Source organism: Rattus norvegicus, chromosome 3 (genome assembly GCF_036323735.1).
Source record: "Rattus norvegicus strain BN/NHsdMcwi chromosome 3, GRCr8, whole genome shotgun sequence".
Classification (NCBI taxonomy): domain Eukaryota; kingdom Metazoa; phylum Chordata; class Mammalia; order Rodentia; family Muridae; genus Rattus; species Rattus norvegicus.
In genome coordinates, this window is record NC_086021.1 from 25,431,306 (window position 1) to 25,455,678 (window position 24,373).

The 24,373-nt window shown below is 42.4% G+C and overlaps 1 pseudogene across 1 annotated transcript in view; it reads left to right on the top strand.

Moving 5' to 3' along the window:
* Positions 1-22,223, top strand: part of LOC120101860 (nidogen-2-like) — a 43,574-nt pseudogene extending 21,351 nt beyond the window's left edge. The window contains exon 5 of the transcript XR_010064721.1: positions 1,766-22,223. The product of XR_010064721.1 is annotated as a nidogen-2-like (transcript). The remainder of the gene's footprint in view (positions 1-1,765) is intronic.
* The last annotated feature ends 2,150 nt before the right edge of the window (positions 22,224-24,373 follow it).

The window sequence follows — 24,373 nt, forward strand, 5'->3', positions numbered from 1 at the left end:
ACTGTAAATGTCAATTGTTTTTCCTTTGCTGAGTTGAATCGCAAAGCCCTGTGCATGGTAGATAATTGCATCTTATAGCATGGAGGTTTTGAAACTAGACTGTGAATGCCCTTAGGTTTTCCTGCTTTGAAGTGAGAGAGATGGGGGAAGCTGGTAGAGGTGAAGTCATACAGTGAATAATTGGCGGCTAGGGTTTGCTCCCAGGCTTCTGTGACTCCACAGTCACCATCTAAAAACATGCGGCGTAATTCATTTAGACCTGGAGGCTGCCCCACTTCTAACCTTCTGTGGCTTTTTGAAAATGAGTTCTCTAAACCCGTTCAATCAGTCCATATAATGAGTAATAATCGCAAAAGATGTCTCTGGTCCAGGAATGTGTCCATCTTAGATCAAGTACTACTCCCTGGTGTTTTTGTGCCCATCGTATGCCTTCCATCCTTGTTTGCTTCCTTTCTTTTTTTTAAAAGATAGAGTCTCAAATTTGCTATGTGTTCAAAGCTGGCCTTGAACTCTTGATCCTCCTGCCTCTGCTTCCTGAGACCTAGGCTTAGATTCCTGATTCTCTTGCCTCTCCCACCTGAGACTTGGAGTTTCACTTATGTGCCACCATGTCTGACATGCATCTTGTTTTGAATCAACACTACAACTGTTTAGGTTAGATATCCTCACTTCCAAGTAAGGGGACTGTGGCTACAGGTCAGAAAGAATGGCAGGGTTCAACCAGATAAGAACGCCACTCTCTGACCTTTTTGTTTTGTTTCGTTTGACCTAAGAATACTGAACCAGAAGTATCTTTGCTTTAAAGGTAGGGACCTAATTTTTCTGTAGCAGGGTCCAGGGAGCTCTGCCCCAGTGTCCCTTTATTCTTGTTCATGGTCCTCAGTAATGGGTTGTACCTGAACAACCCTAGAAGGCATGCCAAAGCTTCCAGAAGCACTTTGGCACTCCTGGAGGGTTCCAATGTCCCTCCAGGCGCTAGGAAGTAGCAACACATTTTAGCTCTCAAAAGTTGAAAGGGTGATTAAAACGTCACTCTATAGAGACCAAGGGGAGTTAATGTTAATGTGTTCTACCACTTCTGAAACATCTTCTCAGGACAGGTGCATCACACACATGTATGCCATGCACCAACCTGGGAAGGTTGCCACAGTTACCTGCTCTGACACTCAATGTACATAGTGAATTTTTTCAAACTGCTTTGCAATTCTATCTTGCCATAGTCAGGACCATCCAATCAGATAGACAGCTCTCAATGGACAAACTATAAATAGCTAATAAATATTTGAGGAAATGTTCAATATCCTAGGTCTTTGGGGAAATGCAAATTGAAATTGCTTGAGCTTAGAATGGTGTTGATGAGGATGGGGTGGGGGCGGCTTACTCAAGATTGGGGCAGCCACTGTGGAAATTAGTATGCGGTTCCTCAAAACCTGTGAATAGAACTCCCATATGATTCAGCTTCACCACTCCTGTGCATGTACCTAAAGGACCTTAAGTCAACAGACCATGAAGATAGCTGTGCACCATGTTTGTGATTATTCCCAATAGCCAGGGTATGGAACCAGTCTAGACTCCCAGAAGTTGACAGGTAGCTAATGACAATGTGGTACATACATGCACATAATGGAGTTTTGAGATGATTATCTTTATAATTCTTTTTATTATTATTTTACTATTGGGGTATATATGTCTAGTCACACTGCAGGGTACACATGGAAGTCAAAGGACAAGTTTCTTTAGTTGATTGTCTTCTTCCACCCTACAGGTCCCAAGGATCAAACTCAGGTTATCAGGCTTGATGGCAAGTGCCTCTACCTACTGAACCATTTTACCAGCCTCACAATGGATATCATTCATCTGTGAAAGAAAAAGTTATATTCCTTGCTGGAAAATGGATAGAACTGGATATGATCATGTTAAGTAAAAGACGTCACCCCGAAAAACAAATACCCAAGTTTTTCCCCTCATGTGCTAAGTCTATATGTGGATCCATGTATATATTTATATGCATAAGACATGAAGATAAAGCAGGACTGTTGAGAAGAGGTAAGGGAGTAGTAATGTGGCAAGAAAAAGAGGAGGTTAATAGGGAAAAGATAAATAGAACCTTTTTCTCAGATGTGAAATCAGAAGGGAGACTAAGTAGTGGATAATGGGGAGAGTGAGCATGAGTGGAGTATGAAATGTCATAATCAAGCCCATTACTTTATATGTTAAGTTTTAAAACAAAATAAAAGAACTGGTCAGTAACAGTAGGACTGTTGGTCCTATGTAAGCAACATGTAGCTCCAAAGGCTTTAGCAACCTTTTGGGGACATTACTATTCGTTTCTTCAGTAATACCATGGGGATGACGGCCCTTTTCTCCTGGTGTGGCAGTTATCAGGATTAAATAAATGTGTCTAAAGTCCTCAGCACAGGACCTACCTTCCAGTAGCCCCTTTCAGATTAGTACAAATTAATCTTACTTCTTCGATATTCCCAGCAACATTTTAATAAATACACTTTGCAAATCCTGACAGTGTTGTTTACATGAAATGGTCAGAGATCTCACACCTATACAAAGAAAAAGGGGGAAGGGGATGATGGCAAGTGACAGCTTAAAGGGCAAAGGCTTTGGGAAGTAATAAAAACCTTCTAGAAATAGAGAAACGTAATGCTGTATGTTCTTAAAGTATAATAAAAATCATTGAATTAGACACATTGAAAGGGTGACTTGTGTGATGTGAGCTCTATATTCATTTAAAATAATCCCCAAAGGCTGAAGATTTCGCTCATTGTCAGGTAGAATATATATTTAGCATGTGCAAGGCCCTAGGTTCTATCTTCAGTCCCAGAAAAAGAAAGGAATGAGTAGATAAATGTAAGTTTTTTAAAAGGTAAGCTGGATGTGATGGCCTATGTCTGTAATCTCAGCATTTGGGGATGATGCAGAAGGATTGCTGTAAGTTTGAGAGCAGTCTAGATTACGTGATGAGGTCCACACTAGCCTACGGAAAGGAAAGGAATCGAAAATACCACATCATGTCCAATAGAAAAAAATGCTTTCCTAATTATACCCTACATGGTGACACATGCCTTTTAATCTCAGTGCTCCAGGAGCTGAGTCAGGAGGATCTTGAATTTGGGGCTAGACTCCCCTCAGCAAACAGCCAACCAGAATAAGGTGTACATAATTGTGGGTAAGAGCACAATGACCCCAGTGCTAATTATACTGAGTGGACAGGCTGGGTTCCTAACAGGAACTTGTGCACTGATTTGGGGGTATCAAGCTTTATACATGTGCCCCAGAAAGAGTGTGGGATTGGCTTCAAGCTCCTTGAGTGCCTTCATCAGTCCTGGGAATTGGGCATCATGAGGACAGAGAGAATTTTCTTTCCCTCAGTGGTACTAGGGTCACCATTTTGTCAGCTAGTCCTCCACAGGGTCTAGAGCCTCATTCTTGAGACGTTTGATAAGTTTTCAGCCCCTCCTTTGGTGGTATAGGCCACGTCTTCATTTTTCAGTACAAGACAGACACCAGGTACCTGTATCAAGTGTACAGAAGCCATTTGAATGGATATTTGTGGGTAGCAACAAAAATAAAGTTATGGTTGGGGGTCTCCACAGCATGAGAAATGGTGTTAAAGGGTCACAGTGTGAGATGACAAGAAAAAGGCTGCTCAGAGGGGCCTGAAGCCAGGAGCTTCACTGGGTTCTGAGAGTAGACTTTCTAGACACACTGAGTTTCCTGTCTCCAGTTGTGCTTCCTACCTGATGGTTTGGCTTTTCCAACTTTATGTCTACTGTCACTTTGTACATTTTTAATGTTGTTCCTCTGCTGCTCTTGGGTTCCCAGAAAGCCTGGCTCAGAGGCTCCTGAACCTTTGTTTATTCTAGACTCAGCTCTCCCAGTAGCCTTCTCAGAGGTCCAGTGACTGAGGATTTGGTGTTCTAAAGTAGGTATATATAAGATCACCATTGGATTTCTGGTGAATGTCTGTAATCTCAACACTCAGGAGGTGGAGGCAGGAGAACCAGGACTTCAAGGCTAGCCTCAACTACACAGCCAATTAGAGGCTACCCGCTGGTATATGAAACCTTGACTCCACTTTTCCATACATCTGCATATCTGCCCTTTGTGGCCTTCACAGTCACACAGTGTTGCTTTCATTGAACTCTACACATTGTAAGTCCCATTGGATGGTGGAGAGTCTAGGTCACGGTACATATTCCACCATGAAAGTGGAGGAGTGTCCAATGAATTTTAGCCCCAGTTTCTCAACAGGCACAAACTCATGGAGTTGTAGGGTCCTGCTGAAATGCTGCACCCCTAAAGTTCTCCCCAGTCTTCCCAGTGGCAGTGACTGTATACCTCTAGCATGAAGCTGGTCCCTTTAGTTCTTTGAGTAGCAATGACCATTAGAGGTATTTGGTGACCTGCACATCTCTTTATTTCTAGCACTTTGAATGAGGCCATGATGTGTCTGTCAATTGTCGGTTGTCACGTTCCCCCTCCATTGGGGTTGGGTGTGAGCTAGTTGGATCCAAAGATTTTTCTAGAATTTTCTCTATGGTGAGGCTTCATACAGAGAGTACAATGTCCAGTGGGACAGCTCCCTTAGTGGAATTGGCAGAGCATCCGTCTTCAGAAGTCTAGATCAGGAGCTGGGGCAACCTGGGGGCCCTTGTCTATGACAGAGAAAAGTTACTTAGGTTTGCCTGTTTCTAGATGCAGACAGCAGAGCAGTTCCTTAGCACCAGGCCTTTGAATTTTAGCCTGGAAGTTGTATGTGGGTTGGGGTAGCATAGTGTGAGAAACCTGTCTAGCATATACGAGGTTCTGGGTTCCAGGAAGTAGTGGTGGGGCAATAACAGGAAAAGGAAAGTTGCTTGATTGATAGTAGATATCTTGTAAGCAAGGGAAATGTGGGTGCTGTCCTGTGTGGTGTAAGATGTTTGGCACATAATCTCTTGCTTTTACCCAGCAGGTACAGCACCCTGCTCACTTGCCTTGCAACCTGAAGATGACTGCAGAGAGCATCCAGTGTGTGCCAAGCAGTAGATTTCTACTGGTGGAGCATCAGTGATACTGACAAAGATGTCTATCTCATGACTCTTGAGATATCTCTATATGCATGTGGTTCTAGGGCTGAGAAGGAGGAGAGCCTTGTACATACCACGCAGGTGCTCTACTACTGCCAAGACACAGCCTAGACCTTGGCAGAGTTTTTCAGAGACAGGATATCTGTGTGTATGTAATGCTATTCTTGAACTTATAAGCCCCTCCTGCTTCTGCAATGAAATGCAAGGATAAAGGTTTCAGACAGCTTGCAGATGTGTTTTTGTTGTCATTTTTTGTTTTTTTGTTTTTTGTTTTTTGTTTTTTTTACAGTTCCCTCTCTTGATTTCAATATACTCAAACACCAAGGTTTTCTGTTTTCCTTGCTGCCTTAGTACAGATGTGTTGGAAGAATTGAGGTCAGGGGCCATCTTTGTGGGTTGGTGTCAGCTCCACTCATCTCAGACCTACCCTGGACTCTGGTGAGCTTTGGCTGTCCTAACTGTATAGCAAGTCACTGAGATGGGTAGATGTTAGGTCTCGCCAGTCTCAGTGCATGATGACTTTTATTTTATTTTTGGTTTTGTTGTTTTTTGTTTGTTGTTTAATTTGAAAATCTTTTATAACAAAAGTTTTAAAAAATGTACTTTGATGGCTAGTGGAAGATGCACTCTGTCTTATGCCTTTAAAATCTATTTTAACGTGTCATATGATAAATATCAATAGTCAGAAACCATATTTAAAAAGCACATGAAGGTCTTCAAGTGTTTTAGCATCTAGGGATGTAAGACCAAAAAGTTTGATGCTTCCTTTGGCAAAATTATACTCAGGAGAGTGGTTTCTGCTGTGCACAGTGTTTATCACTTTATTGTTATGAAGTGATACCCAACTATCTCCTGTGGCTGTTTTGGTTCTGGTCACCAGCAGCGTACTGAAGTAGCCATTGTGTAATGGCCTTGTCAGCACTTGTCAACTTTATCATGATCTAAACCCGCAAGATTTAGACATTTATTATACAATTATATTATAATTATTTATTTGTAATTATATTTAGTTTACATGCTTCCAATTACTACGGAGTTGTCTAAGATAGTTTCTTCTTTAAGGAATTGCCTGGTCAAGCCTTTGGCTCAGTTCCTTGTGTATATTTTCTCCTGGTTCCTGCTCACAATGCTCTTTTTTCATGTTTTCTTTGCTGTATTTTTTTCATTTTTTTTATTATCATTACAATATCTATCTATTGATCTGTCTGTCTGTCTGTCAATCTATCCAAGTCATTCCCATTGTTTGCCCTAATCTTAAGTAGTATATTTCTTTATTTCTTTATTGACTTATTTTAAAAAGTCAGTATCTTTTGTTTATCAAGTCATGGACTTTGTGTTAACAGACAAGGATGTAAAATATTCTTCTTTGCTCTCAGTTTATAATCTAGTACAACAAAACCAAGAGAATATAATATAAACAAGGGATTGAACCTAGCATAGTCGCTTACTAGCCAAATGCTTCTGAGCTCTATGCACAGCCCCAACCTTGTCTTTCTAAAATTATGCTTTGTTTTTGAGATCTACTTGCCTGCAAGTTTCTGCCACTTACAGCTGAGAATAAAATTTTCAAAGTTTTAAATGCTATTAGGATTCCTCCCCACTGCCGTTGATTTTTTATTTTTTAGAGAAGATCTTCCTGGGTAGCTCAGTCTGCCATGAAATCTCAACCCTCCGCCTTAGGGTTTACAGTGCTGCCACTGGAGGCCTGCCCCACTATGCCTGGCCTACCTTGGGCTTTAAAATATTGTTTTAGATTTATTTTTTACTATTTTATCACTAGAAATATTTTTCCTACATGCATGGATGTGCATCATGTGCTGCTTTGCGCCTTCAGAGGTCAGGAAGGTGTTCGATCCCCTGGCACTGGAGTTACAGATATAAGCAGTCATGCAGATGCTGGAAATCAGTTGCCAGCACCCCGGTCAGGTCACTTACAACCACCACAGCTCCAGGTCCAGAGGATCTAAGGCCCTCTCTGTAGGGACTGCACTAATACAGATTTAACCCCTCGGCCCCTATATGCATAATTTAAAAAATCTTAAAAGATGTAATTGTCTTTTACATTATTGATATTTCCCATTCAAATGTGATCTATGTGATTCTTTTAACTTTGGGTTTATTTTCATAATCTTATTCATTTTCATTTCTCACAGGGCTGTTGCCAAGCATTGTATAGTATAGATTCCTGTTACGAATAGGATCTTTTCCTCCTCCTCCTCCATTTCTCTAACTCATGAATATTGATGCCTGAGAAAACTTAAGATTTTTTTTCATATATCTGAAATTAGCAGCAACACCCTTAACTACTTTCTAAAGTTTTGTGTGTGCATGTATAACATGAACAGCTTCTGATGATGGATGACCCATAGTCTCTAATCTATACACGCATGCACACACACACACACACACACACACACACACACACACACGAGAAAGAGAGAGCTAGAGGGGCAGAAAGATAGAGACAAAGATAGAGAAACAAAGACAGAGAGACAAAGACAGAGAGACAGAAAGGCACAGAGATAGAGACAGAGACAAAGACAGAGATGGAGAGAGGGAGACAGGGAACACTTCACTGACTGAGCTACATTCCTCCTCTCATGTTTTGTTTTGCTGTGTAGCCTAGGAATGTGTCAGGATGCTTGGTTTTGACCAAGTTTTTGAAATGTACAGTTACAGAATACTATCCATTAAGTCCAGTTGAATATATGATTCATACACAAACAGGCTTTTTGGTCTGTTTTATTTACTGTTATATCCCTAGGACATGCAAGAGGGTAGGTGTTTTTCAGTTCAATGGAAGGAAGAACAGATAAATACCAAGTTTTCCATTCACAAGCACAAAGCTAAAGTGATTTTGTTTTGAACCAGGCATAGTGGGCAAGTTGAAGTAAGAAGATGGTTTGTGTGTCTTCTTATTCTCTGATTCCTTTTATATGGTAGCTCTCTGCCTCACCAGGCTTCTTATTCATGAATTTTCATAACAGCTTTATTTGAAATTGCCTGATACTGGAATGAACGCATATGTCCCAGACAATGGAATGAACTGTAACAATCACTTGGTGCACTCCAGTGGGAGAGATGGCTTCACAGTTGGGGTGAATGGACTCAGACAGTGTTAAACACTTCAAGCAGTACGATGCCACAAGTATTACTTTGTTGGAATTACCTCACTATGGAGGCAGAAAGCAAATTAGTGGTCATTTGGGGTCTGAGGTGGGTAGTGGATGGAGACCTAGGAGAGGTAGAGACAAGTATGTGTGTTAATCAGAGGTGAGTAGAAGGGGCCAGTATAGTGATGTAACTGTTCTTTTCCTGGACTGTGGTGGGGTCTCATGACACATTTGACAAAAGTATGGATGAGCAAACCTTCTCCAGTGAATGAAGGTAAAACAGCGGAAGTCTAAACCCAGTGTATGGTTGTGTGAATTTCTGTATTTTTATTGTGATGATAGACTATGTCTGGCCATAATGTGACTTTTGGAGGAAACTGAGCAAGCACAAGAAACCTCTTATGTTGCTTCTTACAACTCTGTGAGCCTATAGTTATGTTGCTAAACTTTTGAGGTCCTGTGGCTCAGTAATTCTGAAGACATCTGCATACATGTCATGGGTAGAGGGCAACACCATGTGTCTTCAATTGTTCTCTACTTTAAAAAATATATTTATTTATTTGCACTTTTGTGTCTGTTTTGGCTGCTCATATGTAAGTGCATCACTCGAATGCAGTGCCAGAGGAGGGTGCCAGATCTCCTTGAACTGGAGTGCGGGTGGTTGTAAGCCAGGTAACACATACCCAGTGCTAGATTAACAGCCGAGCACCACCACATCTGGCCTTTACATGGCTGCTGCACACCTGAACTTAGGCTCTTATGCTTGTGCAGCAGTAACGGTACTCAGAGGTCTCCCTAACCCCGTTTGACTGCTTGAAATAGAATAGGCTTTTCTGACATTGGAATTGTACCGCCCAGTTCCTCGTGCTCATGTGCACAGCTGGTTTCGTGCTTGGGCAGTCAGACTTAGGTTTTGGTTGGAAGCCTGGTATATTTATGGTCCTTAAGACATAAGACCTCCCTCTCTCCATCTCACACCCTGAATACTTGGCCATTTCTCATCCTTCTTCTCAGCACACATTATACAGGGCATCACTGATGCAGATGGGAGCTGCAGAACTCCTGATCCACTAAGATGTGAGACATGTCATCTGCTGACTCCTGTGGTCCCTTACCGAGCCACTCTGTTAGGCTTCCCTCACCATGATGCACTTTATCCTCTAAGACTCGAGTCAGTGTGAGGCCTTCCTCTGTAAGTTGCTTCTGTCAAGTGTTTGTCCCAGCCACGAGACTAGAAGTCCGAGAGTGGAGAGATGGGCTGGGCTGTTCCTCACTTGGTTCAGAACTTGCTTGGTCCCTACCATCAGATAATCCCAGGCACAGAGACTGCAGTTACACACGCTGTCAAGGTGCATTCTAGCTGCAGCATGGCTCAGGACTCTGTGCCTTTGCACCTGACTGATAGCCCACTGCGTAGCTGGACTGCATCATAGGAGATGACCTGTCCTCACCTTTCTCTAGTATTACTTCTCTCTTCTTTCCTTCTCCTCTCTCCCCACCCCGTTTCTTCTTGTATTCCTTTCAGCAGACTGGACTGCCCCAGTGACCCTGCACTTCTGCTTGTCATGCAATGGAAGATGGCTGTGTTGCTGTCTGCTCAGTAGTGTTACAAGTGATATGTGATTGGCCAGCATCACCCTTTTTATTGTTCTTGGGTAATTTTCCGTATTCCACGTGTTTCTCCTGAAAATAGATGCTTGAGTTGCTTTGTTTTTATTACAAATGAAACATGTCTGAGAGACCAAGGAGGGGCATTCCTGACTAACGGAGCACATATATGTTTAATGTCTTAAGAATCTTCTGGGGGTTTCTAAAGTGTTCCTACCATGTTACCCTCTCAGCAGCAATGCATGGCACATTCCATCCTTCCTCAGAGTAAGAGGAACTTCCAGAGGAACAGAAGTGGCTTAAATCAGAAAAACAAATTCACTCAAGAAGAGCTTTGAATCACTAATAAATGTTGACTGAAACACAGAAACATGGTAGAAGCACTTTGGAATGCCTCCTGTGTCTAGCTAGTGTCTGTGGACACCCATGTGCTCTTTTTTATTTATTTTACTCTTTCCCGGGTGTTTGGACAGACCAAGGATACAGACATGCATGCCTGAGGACATAATGTTTTATTTATACAGATGTGTGTGGCATCCAGCTTGAAGTTCTCTGTAAACAGGGCCAGCTGTTCCTGACATTTTCCTCTTCTCTGCTTTTTCTTTGTATAGATGCAGACAATGGAAAATGATGATTTCTGTTCCCTCTGATCAAAGACTGTTGACCTTTCAGCTGTAGCCTTATCACAAAGCCAAGAACTACTCATTGAAGGGGGGAAATGGGCCTGTTGACATTTTACAGGATTTTTTGAAATGTTAAAGATCTTTTTGAGGGTAGGGCCAAGGGCACAGACACCTGTAATGTGTGCACTGTCCTGAACATTCTCAGGAAACAGGGGGCTACTGCTTTGTCTGTACTCTTGGAACAAACACATACCCTCCTGAAAGGACCAGAGTTTGTTGTGCTGATAGAGGGTCACGTGGTAGACTGGGCTGAGGCCTTCACAGCTTCTGTTGAGGGAGTAGTACTGGAGGGGGGAGCCTTTCTGTCCGGTATTCTTTTCTTTTTTTTTTTCCGGAGCTGGGGACCGAACCCAGGGCCTTGCGCTTGCTAGGCAAGTGCTCTACCACTGAGCTAAATCCCCAACCGCTCTGTCTGGTATTCTTAAACAATGCTTGTCATTTGGGGCTTTGATATGTTGCTTAGGCTAAGACTTGGCAGGACACTTCCATAGAGCAGGACACACAGATTGGTATGGTACCAAAGTGGCAGGAAAGCAGTTTTTTTTTTCATTTAAGAATTTAAGAGGAGGGCTCAAATCCTGTGCACTCTGTAATTTTGGTCAATCGTCATTGGCTATCTGTTAGTCTGGCAGTTTTAAAAACACGAAAACAGTATTGGAAAAGTATGTTCCGGCTCAGGGGAAAACCCAGGCTTTGCCAACCTGACTTTAAACATCTTTTTTCATAGAACTTAGCACAGCTAGTGATGCTGGGGGTGGGGTGGGCAGTGTAGGGAAGAAACTTAATTAGGCAAATTTTGATCTTAAAGCTTTATTCCTATGTTTCCTGGCAGGCTGTTCTTTAATCTCTAGAGCAAGATTGCTCAGAATTACCATATATTTTCATTAATTTCATTAAAATTATAGCAAAGGTTGTTTTTGCTATAATCAAGAGTGATTTTGATTAATATTTAGGAAATCAAACCCCTCGCCAGCAGTGGGAATGAGAACAACCTTCTCAGTTAGTCGTCCTTTCTCTTCCTTCTCACCCCTTCTTGCAAAAGGCCAAAGATACAAATGCACCAGAGGGATTTTTAAGAGTCTGTTTGCCTTTGCAGATAGTTCTAAGGAAAACACTACAAAATGGGAGTCCATTTTCCTCTCTCTTGAGTGTGAAGAAAGAACACACGTGTGCACACCAGCCTGCCTTGGCTGGCAACAAACAGTGCCAGGAGCACACACCCTCTCGTACAGGCTGACTGTTATGTCAGCAGAGAATGCTGGGAAAATCTAGAAGATGAAGCAGGTAACATACCCATGTACCCATGTAAAGAGGACATGAAAATTGCAGACAGGTATTAGATAAAAACTAACGGACCAGTCGAAGATGATCTATCTTTGCTTTTAGAAACGATACCTACTGAGGCATCCCACATTATAACTTGCTCTGATTTCAAAGCATAGTTTGACATGTGTGTTTTTGTGCTTATGATCTGTTCATGAGCGTTCATTAGTACACTATGTACAGTGTGAGGAGGAGCAGGTCATTGATGGAGAAAAAGATACTGGAAAGATAGTCATTTGACACGCTATAGTTTCTAATGTTTCAACCACACCCTCCTCCATTTTCCTCCCTTCTTTCCATTCTTTTGAGTACTGATGCTGGAAACCATGACCTTGTGTGTGCTAGGCAAACACTCTATCAATGATTCTCTGTTGCCTCCTTATTGATCTGTGTAATAATTTTTGATCACAGGATAGGTGTAAAATAGTGTTTCTTCACTATCTCCTCCTTCAAGGAGTGCTCAGTACTCTAATCAAAGACAGAACCCATTTGTCTATTGTCTTTTTCCTTGCCAACCTCTATGGTTCCTGCTTTTAGGAAAAAGTGGGGCCAGCTTATAGGTTCAGAGGTTCAGTCCATTATCATCAGGGCAGGGGCAGGACAATGTCCATACAGATGTAGGGCTGAAGAAGCTGAGAGTTCAACATCTTCCAAGGGCAGATAGGAGAAGACTGGCTTGCAGGCAGCTTTTAGGAAGTCTTGTCAGACTATTTCTTATGTTTGGACACTGTAGGTATCTGTGTTGCACTGCTTTCTTAGGGCTACTGGGACACAGTGGAGTTAAAGTATACATTAACAACTGGCCACACAGCAACATTTGATCCATTAAAGACTGAATACATGATAGTATGTATTATTTACTTCTTTATTGCTTTGAAAGACAACATGGCCAAAGCAAATTAAAAATAAAATTAGGATGATGTTTCCAGAAGGTTAGAGTCCATGATGGCAGAGAGAAGCCATGGTGTCAGGAGCAGCTGAGAGCTTACATTTTGTATAATTTAGTGTGAGCATGAGTGAGTGTGTGCATGTGTGTGTGTGTGTGTGTGTGTGTGTGCGTGCGCGCGCGCGCACGCACGCACGCTCATGCATGCACAAGAGTGTGTACCTTTATGTGTATGTGTATGTATATGTGTAAGAAGAGAGAGAGAGAGAGACAGCGAGACAGAGAGACAGAGAGACACACACACAGAAAGAGAGATTGATATGTACCATGGTGCCTGTGGAAGTCCAAGAAAAGTTATGGAGTTGATAATTTCCCACCTCTACATCGGTTCAAGGAATTGAGTTCAGGTTATCAGGGTTTCTGCTTTTTAGGCAGAAGATAACTGTACAATAAACTGGATAACTTAAAATTTGAAAAGAAATAATAATTTTTTCCAATTCCCCAGAATGGAATTCCCCAGAGTTCAAAATATCAGCAGAGCCATGCTCCTGAGTGTTCCTGGATTTGAATGGAATCCTTCCTCCCCACCCCACCCCCGCCCCATTCTTAACTACTTTGTATCTCACTAAAATATAAGAACAGCTAACCAGTTTCCTGTGGATAGATGTGATGACTTGGAAGCCTTTCTTCTGGATTTAGATTAGTGTGAGCAAAGGATGTGTCCCTCAGGTGAGTGGAATGCCATTCTTTGTCACCTCAGCTTTCACAAGTCCTTTGTAATCACAGTAATTGCAAGAAGCTGTGCAGACGACAGGGTCATGGTACAATGTTCACAAATGCCAATGTGTAGCAAAGGCCTAATAATACACTAGGTGTGAATTATAAACTTCAATTAAGGCCTTTGCCAGTCATATTGCCCAGTTAGAATATACATAATTGTAAGTAGGACTCCATTTTTTTTTTTACAAAAAGAATATTTGCTTGGTAAAAGTGTGACATTCAAAAGTTAGCTTAATAGGATGTGGAAAGATTTCCCAATGAATACTGCAGACCTCAGAAGAGCAAAGGCGAGCACATGGTTTGTTTTAAACAGATGTTACCTGCTGTGGAAACTTCTTTCAGGCAAAGAATACAATGTTCTTATTGTTCTCTAGGCCACTGATGGATTGTTATATACATAGGAGAAACGGGGGAAATAGTCTCTCTATTTCTGCTTTAAACTTAGATGCCTAAAGCAACACAAATCCATCCATTAACATTTTGGGTATTAGGCAGCTGAAAGATTCCCACTAGAATAAAGTTCAGCTTTTGCAGCATTGTCCTCCTCTGAAGGCTCTAGTTTCTTTGCCTTTCCTGAGTTTGTTCTTATTGTTTGTTTTGTTTCTTTTTGTTTTGTGAAATGTGTCTTCATCTCATGGATCATGGCTCCTTCCCCTGATCCACTGACTACATGTTGTCTGATTATCACTCTTCTTTTCTTATCATGACCCTAGAATTCACTTTGAGCCTGTCCAGATAATACAAGATAATAACTGTATCTCCAATACCTTAGAAGCTAGCTTAGTTACATTTTATAGTGATTTCTGCCTCATAAAGTATCAACTGTGTATGCCCTGACACTCGAAATGAGAACACCCCTGAGGGATTGCATGCATTACAGGAAATTGAACATTATATCATTAGCATTGTGTCGTGATGGCACACTGTTTTTATTTTACATAAAACCACAATAGATTCTCAGAAAAGATCATATCTAGACAACTTCCATATATGGTTTTAAAAACAGTGTAAGATCTTATGAAAATCAGAAATGAAAATTCCACAATATGTGTGTTAAGTGCGGGGTCAGCTGAAATGACTGAGACCCATTGCAGGGGCCTAAGTACTTTTTCCTTCCACTAAGTGGTGGTTAATGAGCACACAGTAAGCCAAATGGACTGTGCATGCAGTCTTCTTCTTTTGTAGCCTGGGTTCTGCTATTTTTGCACAGGTCTGGTATTCATGTTTTTGCATGTGTCTCACTTGGTAATATCTATGTTACTCACAATGCAGGTCTAAGCGTGACAAACATGTTGAGTGTACAGTGGGGTTGTGTCTCAGCGGCTCTACCACAGGTGTCTTGCCTCAGGCCTCTTGGGCATTCTTTGTGCAGAAATGTTAGAACTCATCTACCCAGTGATCCCACAGAGATGTTGGGTGATAGCCAGGACATAATGATTCTCTGGTTGGGGGGGGGGGAGGGACATGATGCTTTAAGTGTGTTTTAAAAATTATCACTTTTACTTTTGAAATTATAACATAATCCCAACATTTCTCCATTCCCTCCACTTCTCCTCCCACCAAACCCTTCCATGTGGGCTGGAGAGATGGCTCAGTATTTAGAAGTGTATTTTACTCTTCCAGAAGAACTGAGTTTGGTGCCTAGTACCCTTGGCAGATGGCTCACAACTGCCTGGACTTCTAGCTCACAGGCTCTGATGCCTCTGGTTGCCTTGGGCATTCACACATACACAGGATGAAAATAAAATAAAATAAAATAAAATGTTAAAATGACTCCCATCTACTCTTGCTTGCTCTCTTTCAAGTCCACGACCTCCTTTTTCATTAATTGTTGTTACATGCAACTATGTATAGATTTTCCTACATACATAAATATAACCTATTCAACCTGTCTAATGTTGCTCGTATGTTTATGTTTTCAGTACTGACTACTTGGTATTGGGTAAAAATTGACCTGCTCTTCCCCGGGGAAGACTATCAAAGTCTCAGCATTTCTTAGTTGCATGTAGTTCTTTGTGTAGAGTTGAGGCTTCACGGGCTTTCATCCACTTTGGCGTGTCTATTAGCTTGGTAAATCAATTAATTTATTGAGGCTTAGTTACTGAGAAGAAACTGTGTGCCTGAAAGGTAGCTGCATCACCAAAAGCTCACCACAGAGGATGGGGAGAGGGTTCAGTCCGTAAAGTGATTGCTGCATAAACATAGGAATATGAGCTCAATACCGAACACCCACGTGACAAGCCAATGCCAGTGGCACACACTTGTGCTCTCATTGTTGGTGAAAGGGGGAGAGCAGATCCTTGGCACTGAGTAGAAAGTTGACTTGACTTAATTGCTATGTTCTGTGTATGTATGAAAGATTCTGTCACAAAAAAAGAAGGGCCTTCAAATACCCACAAAGGTGTGTGTGAACCTAAACATAGAAACATACACACACACACACACACACACACACACACACACACACACACACACACACACCTGCACATACATCTACAAAGTTTGGTTTTGAAGTTCCACCCCAGCATGGGTGATGGCTCACCAAAGCTGTAGACATAGAGCGCTCTGAACAATTTACAGGTAGCCCGAGGAACCAGAGGCATTTTGATAAGTTTTATGAGCCCTACAAGTCTACCTTCTCACTCTAGGAAGGGATTAGCAGTGACTGACTTTATGGAGGACCATACTTTGAGCTGTTGGAAGGGACAAAAGTCCTTAAAGAAAACGGTGTGCAGTAAAGAGTCACAGGGTAGGTTGTAGCTGGACTGGAACTAAAATCCTTGCCCTGCCTTGTTTAGAGCTGCTTCACTCCAGTCCGTTTCTATCTTCAAGAGGCCTCCTTCATGATATACCTTCCTCCTCTTCTTTGAGGTAGGGTTTCATCGTATAGCCCTGGCTGGCCTAGGACTTGACACGTACACCAAGCTGTACTTGAAATCGCTGTGCATACCAGGCTCGCCTTGTGCCTGTAGTAGAACGTCTGCTGACTCCCAGTTTCTGGGAGTAGAGAGGCTCTCGAGAGGACCTGGATTCAGTTCCCAGCATCCACACGATAACTCGCAGATGCCTCTAAGTCCAGTTTTAGGGGATCCGATGCTCTCTTCTGATCTCTAAGGTTTCTTGCACACTCGTTGATTTTATGTGTGTGTGTGTGTATCATATTAATAACATATTAAATAAATAAAAAATTTTTATTTCTTGCCTACGTAGGTGCAGAGTATCACTCTTTGCCTTTGCTGAGGAAAGGTTTCCTCTTTCAAATTAGCTGCCCCTAAGCCATCATCCAGCTCACACACAAGTCTTGAGTCTCCTTATGAGCAGCAGTAATTAGATGGACCAGAACATGAGAAGGGGAGTGGAGCAATAAAACAGGCAAAATAATTTCGCATTACTTCCAGACTGGTATCTCAGGGAAAACTGCTTAATGGACTGCTTGTTCTGTAAGTTGGGTTAGCATTCAAGTGTGTGTTTCTGGGGTAGTGCTTTGGGCCCAGGGCTAGAGAGAGAACTGTCCATCTCTACTGGTTTATGGTACTGTTAGTGTCGGTCAAGAGGATAAGATCTCCAGTCTGAGTGGAGACTGGTTCGATCCCTTTGGTAAGGGATCACCATAGAAAGGTTGGCTCACCAGCTAAAACCTTACTGAAAAGATAGAATGGTTTTTAAAATGAGACACTGTACTTTTCTTTCCCACGATTCCCACCACCATTGTTCAGAAGCTTACCGACCAGTCATGTAAAAGGTCCTAAGTCCTACCCTATGACCAAGTCAGAAAAGCATACATATTTTTCACATTTTCTATCTCTTTTCTAAGTGTTCTTTCCTTAGTACTGGGGTCTTTATCCCCAGCATTTTGGGCCTCCCTACTCTTTCCTTAAAACTAGTAACCCCACATGTGGCTGCTTGCTGGCCATGAGTCTAACCTCCATGGCAGCTTAAACAGCACGGCATGGCCCTTCTCCTTTCTCCTCCTCTGGGAGCTGCTAAGGCTTTACAGCTTGCCAGTCCTGGGGTTCTTCTTCTGAACTCTAATAAATCGTCCTTGTGGTTCTTTGTGAGTGTTTTTAAGTCCTGTTGTCAGTGTGACTCCGAATCCCAGAGGGGACCTTGATCTTCCCTGTGTCACTGTGGGAGGAAGATTATAAGAGTTGGACTTGATAATATTGAATCCCATGTTCAGGATTTGGAAGTAATATGTAAAGGACTCTGAAAAGAAGCAAGACTTGGCTACTAGGCTGTAAGCTTTTGACTCAGAAACTTTTTCGGTGCATTTGTAAGCTTGGCACTAGCAGTAATTGCCAGGTTGTGGAGAGGGTCCACATGACCCTGTAGCTTTGGGCAGGTTGAGTATGGTACACTGGGTGGTTCCATTTAAGTGGGGCTGACAGTGCTGTTTGGAGGGGTATATGGGAAGATTTGGAGGGAGGGAAGGGAGAAGTGTTGTAGTTATAGTCTCAAAAATAAAGGGCCTTTTGCACACACCAAGTACGTGTGCTATCACCAAGACATTTCCCTAGTCTAATAACCGTTTTCTGTATTCATTTACCTAGATAAAGCTTGAGTTTTTTTCCCCATACCTTGGCTACTGTGAATAGTTGTGCACTGAGCGTGAGCGTGCAGATGCCTCTGATTTACCAACCTCAGTTCCCAAGCTTCATATAACTGGATTATAAGATAATTCTATGCTTACTTTTCAGGAGCGTCCATACCATTTTCCATGGGCTAGGATTAAAGCTAGCTTCATTGCACTTGCAGTTTTTGTTTCCTCAAAGATTAGACTTGTCGTACATTATCTTTTAATTCATCGGTTGACCATAAACATCATTTCTTTGTGGAAAATGTCACTTAATTGCATGGGTCATTCTTTAGCTGTGGTGAAACATTTTGGTTGGACGCATGTTAGTCTCCTTGTTTTGTGGTGCTGGGAATTGAACCCAGGGCTTTCCACTTGCGGAGTGAGCTCTTGGCCTGTAAGCTCCGCCTCACTGCTGCAGTTTGCTCTTTTGCCTATGCTTTGGGAATGCTCTTCAGGAAACCATAAGCCAGACCAATGCCCGCTACTTCTTTTAGTACCTCTTCAGGATTGGGTATCACATTTAATAAATTGCAAATTAATTATGATTCAGTTACTGTATTGGAATAAAGGTCTAATTTTATTCTTTTGTGTTTTCCCATCAGTGATTCCTGAAGACACTATCCTTAACCCTTTGTGCATTTTCAACTCTCCGTAAGAGTTACGTTCGACTTTATTTCTGGGTTGTGTATTTTACACTACTATTATTTTGCTTTTATTTTTGGCAGCTTTGTAGCATGCAGGTCAAGTACCGCTTATACGGATTTTAGATCATTTTGTATTTCTGACTTTTATATTATCGCCAACTTGTAGTTCGTGCCTGTCACTGACCAATGTTGGCCCTGTCACTTTCCGCACTGGCCACACAGGGCTTTCACTTATTCTGAACTGCGTCCTAGGATTTGTGATGTGTGATTTTATTTGTTCTGTTCCTCAAGTGCTTGTTTAAAATCTAGGCTCAGACTTGAAAACTAGCTTTTCATTAAGATTTTGGTTCCCAGCATCCATGGCGGGCTGCTAGCTCTACCTCCTAGGGAACTGACATTCACTTTTGGTTTCCAAGAGTACCTGTACCTATGTCCACAGATACACATATATATGTAATTTTTAAAAATTAAAAATAAAAAAATTAAAATCTAGACTCTCCCATTTGAGACAAAGTGTGTGATATTCAGCTTTCTGAATTAATCCTTGTATACAACCGCTGCTTCTGTGGGGTTCCAGAAATGACCCAGCAGTAAAGATCACTGACTGCTTTTCCACAGGACGTGGGTTTGTTTGATCCCTAACATCCACATGACAGACCAGTCATCTGTATTCCAGTTGTAGAGGACTTGACACCCTCTTCTGGCCTCTAAAGGCACTGCATGCATGCCATGCAGAAACATACATGGCGCGCCAATACATACACATACACACACACAACACACACACACACACACACACACACACACACACACACTCATATAAAGGAATTTCAATCATTTCCTTTAGATTACCCACTTTGTTGTTTTTTAAAAATGCTTTGCTCTGCTTGGCTTTCCCTTTGTTCTGCTTTCTAGCTTTCTGAGGTATAACATGAGGGCTGATGTATTGCAGGCTTCCAGTCAGGACTGCTTTCCATTTGCATGTATTGTGATCCCATTTGCCCTTGTCTCTGGATCCTGTTTGGTTTCCGTCTAGTTGGTTTTCCTTGACTTATGGATTGTTGAGAAGAGTGTTGTTAATTTCTACATATTTGTGAGCTGTCTCTCTGATCACTCAGTTTTAGTTTTATGATGTTGTAGTCAGAAAAGAGACTTGATATGATCCCACTCTTCCATAATCACCGCTGGAATGTGCTTCGTGTATTAGCACACGATCTATGATGTTCCCTATGTGTGCATTTGCAAAGAACACTTGTAAAAGCCACTGTTTCTCCCCATGGTTAGGTCATCCATTTGATGATGGAAGTTTCCTATTACTGTGTTACATTCTATGTTCATATCTATTAATGGTTGCCATATATGTTTGGGTGCCTGACAATGGAGACACACACACACACACACACACACACACACACACACATGCACATATCTCAAATGCATTTGACTTGTTGCTGAAGTAGCCCTTTTGCATTTTGTAATGATCTGTTTCTTTCTATCACAATGGAGTGTTTGACTTCTGCTCTATTTTTTCTTGGCGTAAGTGACCAGTCCAGCAGGTCCAGTTATTCAGGGTCCCGAAGAGGCCTTCTACCTGTGTATCAAATGGGGGTGAAGAGAAGAAGGAGACCAAGCAAAAGTTCTGTTGTCAAGGTCTCGTTTATTGGGGTGAACGTTACAGCTTTTAAGGTTTTCAGGTAGGGGGAGTGTCCTTAGTGAAACACAAAGGATGGAGGGAGAAGGGCATTCCAGCAGCGAGAGCAGAAGGTGAAGAGGTCATGCGATGGAGACGCTGGAGATGTCTGGTGTTTGCTCAGACTGAAACATCCTTGAATGTTATCTTCCTGTGCCGTAAATTCATGGGAGAGGCTTTTGTCCAACACTCTCAAGACTTATGACAGTCATTTCAAAGTTGAACATCTGTGGCCATGCAGCCAAGAGTCACGTAGACACTTTGAGCCACAAAGCGGCCAGGCCCAAATCCAATATGGCTCCCTACACGTAAGTATAGCTACTTTGGATTTTTGTTTTCCGTTTGCATTCACATCCCCCTGTTTTAAATGACAAACACCATGTCAAGAGTCTATTTTAGCATCAGCCTCAGTGGTGAACACTTGCCTAGTACATTCTAGGTCCTAGGTTCAGTTCTCAGAACCACAAATTATAATGGTAAGGACAAAGAAAATATTACAATCTTTCCTTCATTTTAAAAACTACCTAAAAATTAAAACTACCTAAAAACTAACTTAAAATTGTCTTCTTCTTTGCAGGATATGGAGACTTTGATGATTTTAATCTGGAGGATGCACTGAAAGAAACTTCCTCAGTAAAGCGTGACTCAAACAAACAAGTCCACCAAGCAAACAGAAGTGGTCAGCCATGCACCACACTGACAATCTTGCCTTCAGAAAAGTACACGCATATGAGACTAGCTGTGCCTCCATCTACCTGTTTGTTCTGTTGTGCAAGGCTTGTGTCGTTTTGTCATACGTGTGTCATCTTCCTTTTACATTTAGAAAATTTCATAATTTTCACTATGTTGAAACCACAAGAGAACGTGCATCTGCCTTCGCCTTTTTTCTGCTGTACAAAAAGAGAACTCCGACCCGTTTCATTCCTCTCACTGTTTTGTTTTGAGACAGGGTCTCTTGATTAAGCCCGAGTTGTCCTGAAATTCTCTGTGCCGAGAAGCCCGGCTTTGACTTGGGTCCAGTATTAGAGCAACAGTGACTCTTGGCCACTGATGTGCATTTCTAGCTTCAGAACCCATGACTTTTTATGATTCTTCAGTGTGATCCCCACAATGGCCTCGGGGACCTATACCAAGACCATTCTCACGATGTGACTTCTGTAAACCATAAAGCAGCCACTGTGTTTTACAATCTGCTTCCTTTCGTCCTCCCTTCTCCCTTCAGAGAGCCACTTTAGCACCACGACTAGAAGGACAGGAACAACCAGAGCCTCATCAAATCCAGCAGGTAATGAGGTGTGGGAAGTGAGGAAGGCCAGACTCACCTGAGAAGGGACACAAGGAGGGACTCATTAGGACTCCATCTGGGACAGGGTCAAAAGGAGCCATGTAGAATTTTTAGCTGCACATATGAAAAGTTAGCAAAGGCACCCATGTGAATGTTAGATTTAATTCAACAGAATCCCATCTGGTTGGTCACTGTGCCTTACGTGAAAGCCATGCGTTTCCACTTCCCTATTGCTTTGGGTGACGATGGCTGCCAGAATCCAGGTACAGGAGGCGGAAGGGGTGAGCTGAAATTGACTTAAGCCCCAGCCTATCCCCATAGCTCCCAGGTTAAACATGAGCCATTCATAGTCGAGCAGAGTTGGGCAACCTGAGGCCTAAGGAGAAGTCTTCAACGAAGATATTCAGACGTTTTCATGATATTCTCTAAGTTTTTGAAGATCTCGGGAGAGTTTGTGTATGTGGGTCACATCTATAAATACTTCTCATCTGAGAACTTAGAACTAAAAACTGATATTAATCCGAGGAAAATAAAAAGCCATATGCATTGACATATGTGGTGCGCTTTTATGAGAAGTAACTGTTCTTATAAGGTGAAAACATAATTTAGAGTAATGAATGACATTATTTTATAGTTTTCTGTAATGTCTGGCTTCAATAGAATTCATCTGGATTCTTGGTGTGTGTGTGTGTGTGTGTGTGTTTGTGTGTGTGTGTGTATGTGTGTGTGTGTGCGCACGTGTGCATGTCTGTGTCTGTGTGTGCCTCTGTGTGTGTGTGTGTGATTGCATGAATGTCTGTGTGTGTATGTGTGTATGTTTGTGTGTCTCTGTGTATGTGTGTGTGTTTGTGTGTATGTGTGTGTGTTTGTGTGTATGTGTGTGTGTCTGTGTGTGTCTGTGTGTGTGTGTTTGTGTGTATGTGTGAGTGTATGTGTGTATGTGTGTGTGTATGTGTGTGTGTGTGTGTGTGTGTATGTGTGTTACTGTGAGACAGACCTAGGAATCACTATGTAGACCACACTTTACTAGACAGACCAGACTGGCCTCAAATTCACAGAGATCTGTCTACCTGCCTCTACCTCCCCACCCCCCGACCCCTGTGCTGGGACTACAGATGTGTGTTACCACTCCTCCTGGATTTTTAATATCTGCATCTGGACTGAGCAGTTATAAGTTCCTGAGGTTCAGTACAACATGCAGACAAAATCCAGACTCATGCAAATATGTAGGAGAAAAGGGGAAAGAACTCAATGTGCTTTTTTTCTTTAGTATTTTCTTATTTATTTATTTACTCCCTTTTTGTCCAAATTGCTGCCAGTTTCCCTGCTCCCTTACACAGTCTCTCCCTCTATCTCGCCCCTTCTCCTCAGAGAGGGTGGAGCCCCCAGGGTATCCGTCCCCACTCCCCACCCCCCGCACCTAGCTGGCACATCTAGCCTCTTTGGGGCTGGATTCATCCTCTTCCACTGAGGCTAGTAAGGTAGCCCAGCCAGGGAAACAGGATTCACAGGCAGGCAACAGCTTTAGGGACAGCCCCTGCTCCAGTTGTTTGGAGCCAACGTGCCCAAGCTGCATATCCGCTACACATGTGTGGGGACCTAGGGCCAGATGTGCATGCTCCCTGGTTGGCGGTTCAGACCCTGAGAGCTCCAAGGGTCCAGGTTAGTTGACTCTGTTCATGGTCCTTTGGAGTCCGTGACCTCTTCTGGTCCTTCAGTCCTTCCTCCAGCTCTTCCATTGGACTCTCCTATTCTTTGAATGGATCATTCACACTTTGCTAGCGCTGTGCACTGGTCACTTGGAAACACTGATACCCCAACCAATGCACAATGTAATATATTACCGAATCACACCGATTCCTGTTGCCACCTATCTCATTGAACAAAGCGTTCAGTAAGTCATGCAGGGGGGCACCACCTGTAATCCCAGCACTGTGGAGGCAGAGGTGGGGAGAATACCAAAAGTTTGAGGATAATCCTGTTCTGTATTGCAAGTTCCAGGGTACTCAGGGTTACAACAGCAAGATCTCTTGTCCAAAAACAAATAAGCAAATAAATGATGAGTAAAACAATGATTTAAAAAACCACCTAGATATTGAAAAGCTGCTCATATTACAGCCACCAGCAACTTTTCAGAAATCTGTCTTAAATTCCAAGTTTCATTACTGGCAGCAGATATGATCAAGGGAGGCTGCAGGGATAGTTCAGTGGCGCAAAGCACTAGTGCCTGTGTGGCAGCATTCCTCTTGGAGGCTCTGCGGGGGAGTTATTTTTCTCCTTTTGCCATATACATTCTTTGGCTTATGACTACTTCGTTCATCTTCAAAACCATGGATATGCCAGTGTTTCCTCTTTCAGTTTGTCTATTTTTCCGTATCTGTAGCCCAGGCTCATTTGAAATTTGTTATATAATTCAGGCTGCCCTCTAAGTCCTCCTCCTCCAGAGTCTGCCTGTCAGATTCTGGGTTCATAGGTGGCCACCACCACACTTGGTTCTCATGGATCTTCTGTGCATACAGTCCTGTCACCTACAGACCCTTTTCAATATCCTTTCCTCATTCTTGCTAGGACTGCTGGTACTGCATTGAGTAGAATTGGTAGATTGGACACGGTTGTCTTGTTCCTCAGGTTAGAAGGAAATCTTTCAGTGTTTCCCCCTTGACTATGTACCCTGCTGCCTCATCCTGTGTGGTCTTCATTC